Source organism: Sinocyclocheilus rhinocerous, unplaced genomic scaffold (assembly GCF_001515625.1).
Source record: "Sinocyclocheilus rhinocerous isolate Xijiao unplaced genomic scaffold, SAMN03320098_v1.1 scaffold254, whole genome shotgun sequence".
Lineage (NCBI taxonomy): Eukaryota > Metazoa > Chordata > Actinopteri > Cypriniformes > Cyprinidae > Sinocyclocheilus > Sinocyclocheilus rhinocerous.
The window spans coordinates 316,004-322,090 of NW_015628690.1; the positions used below are offsets into that span (position 1 = coordinate 316,004).

At 39.7% G+C, this 6,087-nt stretch overlaps 1 protein-coding gene across 1 annotated transcript in view; it reads right to left on the reverse strand.

Annotated features, from left to right (window-relative positions):
- Window positions 1–6,087, reverse strand: part of LOC107738117 (calsyntenin-2-like) — a 231,176-nt gene that overhangs the window by 214,931 nt on the left and 10,158 nt on the right. The window lies entirely within an intron of this gene.

The window sequence follows — 6,087 nt, forward strand, 5'->3', positions numbered from 1 at the left end:
ATAAATCACAGATTTTTTCAGTTATGGGAACCCCTGTGTGTGCATGGGAGTAAAGGAGTGTGCAAACAGCAGGGGAGATAACCATATAGTTTTTTCATGTTATCTTGCAGGGGAGAAATATGACCAATTCTGCACTTCCTGTCTGGAAGTGTAGTGGGAGGGATCCAGCACTTGGAATATGTGGGGAGAGGAGGAAGCATGGCTATCTCTCTCTCTCTCTCTCTCCTGCCCACTCTCTCTGCTTGTATGCCACCGGAGTGCTGCTGGCTCTGACTGGCATCAGCTCAAGGTCATTGAGCGCATCTGAAAGACTGGGCTGCAGACAGGACTCGACCTGGGCTAAAGCTGGCATGCTAAATGACTAGAGATTCAGAGCTATCCGCCGTGCATCTCGCTTACCAGCAGACGGGCTCAGCTGAGGCCACTGCTGCGAGCTACCAGTCTTGAGATTCCCCCTGAAGAGGATGGATATTGATATTTCAAATTCTCCTCTGTGTTGTCAGCGGCCTTGCATTAAGAATTATCTCTGACAACAGTGAGGGCACAACACAACAGACACAGGGTGCTAAGAACCAGAACTAAGAGTGGAGAGACCACTGCAGTGTCTAAATAGTACGAGTTAGAGAGAAAAGAATGAAAAAAGTACTCAAATGTACCTATGGTAAATGGTAAATAGCATTTTTTACTTAAAACTTTGATTAGCCTATGTCCTCTTTTTTTAAATCTTTCTCATTAATATTAATTAGACTTTCTTACCTCATTTTGAATAAGAATTTTGATTTAATATAAATTATTGTGTGTGATTATCTAAAAATTATTGTTAGTGTGAAATGTGTGTGATGATCTAATGGAAAATTAGAAGGAAAAAAAATCTACTCAAATTATCCATGTCAGTCCTATATAACAACAGCAATATCTATTACTATAAATCTAAATAACACTAGTCATTAATACAGTAGTAGTCATAAGTTTGCAATATTAAAAAAAATTATGTTTTTGAAAGAATACTCTTAAACGGTTCTTGTAATATTTCACAATATTACTTTACTGTATTTTTCATTAAATAAATGCAGCCTAGGTGAGCACAAGAAACTTCTTTCAAAAACATATTTTTAAAAATCTGAATTATTCCCAATTTCTGACCAAATACTTATTTTATTTATAATAATTTATATTTATTCAAAATAAATATGGCAACATTCTTTAAAGTAGCTAAGAATATCTATAATATAATATAATATAATATAATATAATGTCTCAATAGACCATAGTATTGCCATCCAATGCTATAACTATACCTCGGTAGCACTACAGTACTTGTTTGTAAGGTAAGAAACGGAGTTTAAGGAAACAGAAGAGGCAGAGAGAGAAGAGGGAGACAGAATAAAATAGGGCTGGTGCATAGGATGTGGTCTGGCTGTCAGCACTTGTTTTGAGTCTTGCTCAGATTTGTATTTGGACGGGGTCCTTTTCTGCCAAAGGAAGTGCTTATCATCCTCTGTTCTGAAAAAAAGTCCTCAAGCACTGAGCGCCGGCTTTGAAAATCTGCCTGAATAAGCTACCTGACAGCAGGCTGAGAAAATGCATGCACCAAACCTCGTGAATTGCTACAAAACTCAGGAACCTCGTGTTCTTTGACTGTTGATAACATTTGGACTGGATGTTTTGCTGCCGGTGGGGGAAAAATCTCGGCCAAGACACCTAAACTCTCCAGAAACTTTGACAACATTTTTACATGCAATGAATTTCTAATTTTCACATATTAAGAGGCTTTCACATATTGACAGACTGCAAGGAGTTCTCAGTTATTCTTCACTGAACTATAAACTGTGATGAAATTTTAAAAAACACACACAAACAGAATTACATTTTTACATTTTTCCCCATAAAAATTCTGTCCACACACAGGGTTTTCAAAATGCTTTTTGTCCACACTAAAAATGATCACTGGTTTACACTGGTCAAGTGCAAGACATTCGAAACAGGACTTGTCCAACATTTTGAATCAATGCGTTGCATTTGTTTAGCTGTGCTGATGTCATTGTCATTGTAATAAATCGGTCACATAAGATCAGCGAGAAGCAATTACATTGCTAGTTTCATTATTTTACAAATTAGCATTGGAGAGCGTTTTACAAAGTCTTTGTTATGGTGGTGGAAAAAGCATAAACATAAAAAAAATCTGTGTAGTTTCAAACAAAAATGTACTAGTGTGGACATGGACTGAGACGTTGCGGAAATCTCTTCTGAAAAGAGGAGATGGGAGATTATCGAAGTGCTTTTCCTCAGGCGAAGCTAGAGACTTAAGCGAAAGTCTTGGTTTGGTCTCCATTTTATCTCTTGCTGTCTGGAAAAAAAAAAAACTGTAATACTTTGGAAGAGCTGCACAAGCGCACACACAGTCCTCAAACAAAACTTGCCTCAGCAGAGCAGCTGTCAGTGAAGCATGTCTCAAACCGGTGTTTATCCACCGTTCTGAAATCCAGAGTAGCGGTTTTTAAAAGTGATGTGAGCAGGGCAGCCAGACAAACAGCAAAAATAAACACACACAAATTGAGCTGGCCCTGCAGATTTCTCTATTCCGCTGATCGGAGGTAAAAAATAATGCTAGCAAAAACGAAACAAACAAAATGTCAATGAGACCACTGAATTTTTTCCCTGATGCCTGGTCCCCTCGGTTTCATCTGTTTGTAAGATAGTAGGGGATGTTGGCAAAAAAACGAAGGCGAATGCAAACAATCTGATGCAATGAATTACTCATCCCATGTAAAACAACCGCAAACATAATTTATTAGAGATCAAGTTGCTCTTCCACAGGGGGGACACTCTCTTGGTGCAGGAAAGATGCACTGCCATGGCGAAGCGAGGAGGAGAGGCATACGGTTGGAAAGGCAGGGGGTAAGACAGCGAGATATGGCAACAGGACGACTGAGGAGGAGGAAGTCGACTTCTCAACCCAGCGTGTGGTTGAGGGGCATGGGGCTTCGATGGCATTGTGGTTACGCTTGAGCGCGGCCCACAGCAGGAAGCGCCTGCTGGAGAGCCCAGCAAAACATCAAAACAGAGTGAAATATGCTGGAGAGGATGTCCAAACGCCACTGTCGCAGAGAGATAACACAGACATATGCATACACCAAAAGAGTCACTCTTTTTCAGACAAAACAAACAAACATCAGTCACTTCAGACATTCTGAGAGATTTCTACTGCAAGTCACAATTTACAAACCCAGAGGAAAAGTTTTTTGCTCAGAAGTTGCTCTTTGTCATTTGCCATTTCAGATGGGGTTTATTTTTTTTCTTCGTTAAATTCCCTAGGAGAATACCCTGCTTTCGGGTGAATTTGATGAAAAATACTTGCATTCATATTGAAAAAATGAACTCTTGACTGAAGAATTTAGCAACTTTATAAAATTTGAGACATTAAGAGGAGACATTCTAGAGGAGACACATGAGATCTAATTCTAAGGGAAAAGGCTGAAAAGCAAAATACTTGAACAAAACTGGACAATTTTGGTGGACATCTCATGATTCAGGAAAGGGAAAATGTTACTTCCGTGGCCGTTTGCCACAAATACACCAGAGATGGACTGTGCTGAAAATAGGTCAGATAGTTCCTGCTCTCCGGAACCAGGCAGAATTAGGAAAAGGAGGAAGAGAGGAGAGAGAGATGGCCAGACATAGAAAGAAACAGGATAAAGCAAAAGAGAGGGAGAGGGAGAGGTTTAGACAGAACAGTAAAGAAACTCAGACAGAAGAGGAAAGAAAAGGAGTTAAAAAACAAGAGGAAACAAGAGAAGAGAAGATGCAAGAAGAAAAGATGAGACAAGAAGACATGGAGACAAAAAGATACGAAAATTACATGAAAATGAGAAGAGATGAAGATGAGAAGAGAATAAGAACAAAGCAGAGACTAGATGACACAATGATAGTACCATAGGTTTTTTTATACTACCTTACTATACCTTGTAAATTCCTTGATATATGAAAATGATAATCAAACAGTACCAAAGTATGCACCTTGATATACCATCACCTCACCACAGTACCACCACAACACTTATTCGAAAGAGGAAGAGAGGAGAGGAGGAGGAGACTGGATGGCCTCACTTGCATTCATCTGGGAGCCTCGAGCGCACTGGCACAGGTGTTCAGACAGGGACAATTCAGCTCCAAACATGAGTAATGAGCACTCAGGGGGAGTGTGTGCAGGTACACAACACACACACACACACACACAAGCGCTGAGACGGCAGCACACATTTGTGTTGTTTTCATACTTCTGTTCTCTTGGTGCGGTGCTGGCAAGAGTCACTGCAGATCCCTGCAGGTTCACCCTGAGCTAAGGCAGCCGTTGTATATTTACCAAAACAGCAAGACTGAGCCGGAATCAGTTGGATTAGAAAGCGAAAAACATTTCTAAAACTTTCATGAAACCTCTAGTAACCACGACCTTGTTGCAAGGTTGTTCTACACAGCTCTTTTTTTAGTGTAAATGGCAAAAAAGATGAATAAGATGAGCTGGCCAACACAAAAACGTTGTGGTCCCGTGGGCAGCAGTGAGGAAATAAAGGGCACCTGCGATTGTCTGTGTGATCCGAAAGAGAAAGGCGAGGCGACAGATTGCTCCCAAATCCAATTAGGCCTGTGCTCCTTTTCCTCGCGAGCCTAGCGCACAGCGCTCTCGCTGAGAAGGTAGAGAGAAGGCGGAGGAAAGGGGGTTTTGGAGAGATAATGACTCAGACTGGAGAAAGACAGGAGAGTTAGAGAGAGGCTCTGTGTCAGCACAGAAAACCTTCACGCCTAGCAGCCCTGAAAACCCTCTTCAACGCCTGCAAGAGGAGCAGCTGGCTTCAAGTTCGGTCAGCACAAAAGCCGGGATCACTCTGGCTTTTAAACAGACAAAGTGAGAGCTAGAAGGAGCAAAGAGCACCTATGAAAGGCCTTCACAACATCGCTATGCTAGCTAAGATAGACCATGTTTGGATCCAGAGTCAACAGCTAAGCGAGTACCACTGATGTGAATGGGAATGCTAACGCTAACACATAACTTTCTGCAGATAATACAGATCACATTGAGCATCGGTGCTCTTTTAGATAACAAAGAGTTCAAATTAGTGGTTGATCAATGTGTACTTTTTGATGGCTAATAGCAATGCTGGTATCTGGAAAGCAGGGTGGCCAACAGCCAGTATAAAGTCGATAATATAAAATCAAAAAGACAGCAAATAACATGCAGCAATTAATATTTTAATATTTATTAAATGAATCAATATGAAAAATCATTTAAACTTGAAAAAAAAAATCTGTAAAATAAAAAGCTTGTACTTTAGGTAGATACTTTCAATTCTATAAGCCTAATATTTTTCACAGATTAAGATTTTTTTTTTAAACATGACAAAAAGGAAGTAAACACTGTAACCAACAGTGCACTGACCTAACTGTGTGCTTTGGGAATAATATTGTCTTAAATAAAGTGCATCTGTTCGTAGTGCTGTCAAAATAAAATTCCCGTTTTCAACATTCATTAGCCAATGACAATAGAGATGTTCATTTCGGTTATTTTTCCTAACCGACAACCGACGCTTGTTAACCGATTGTTAACCGTTAACCGACAAGATTATTTTAAATTAGAATTTAATTAAATTAGAAAGGATAAGTGTCTGTGACCCGTTAAAAAATACTAACATTTGTTTCAACAGAACATGAGGATACACATGGTCATCATATCACATCACGCACCTGCAGCGCTTCTGCGAGCGGTAGCCTATAGCCTAGGTTATATAACGAATAAATAGGCCTAGCCTATACGAGAAACATATTTTTACTTAAATAATAAGTTAAGAAAATCAAAGAAAAACTGTGCAACAAGTAGCCTATATGCAGAGCTTCGGTTCTGTTAGAAGGAAAGAATTCAAGTGATTGCGCCGGCCACATGCACGCAACTCAGTTAAGCATTGCTACCTTGACAATGCAGCCTGTTCATTATCATAATAAAATACAGTCAGTCAAACATATGGAAAAAAAACTATTTAGTAAAAAAAATATGTAGTAAAATCTGTGCCGTTAAGTGTTATCACAGTACCGCCG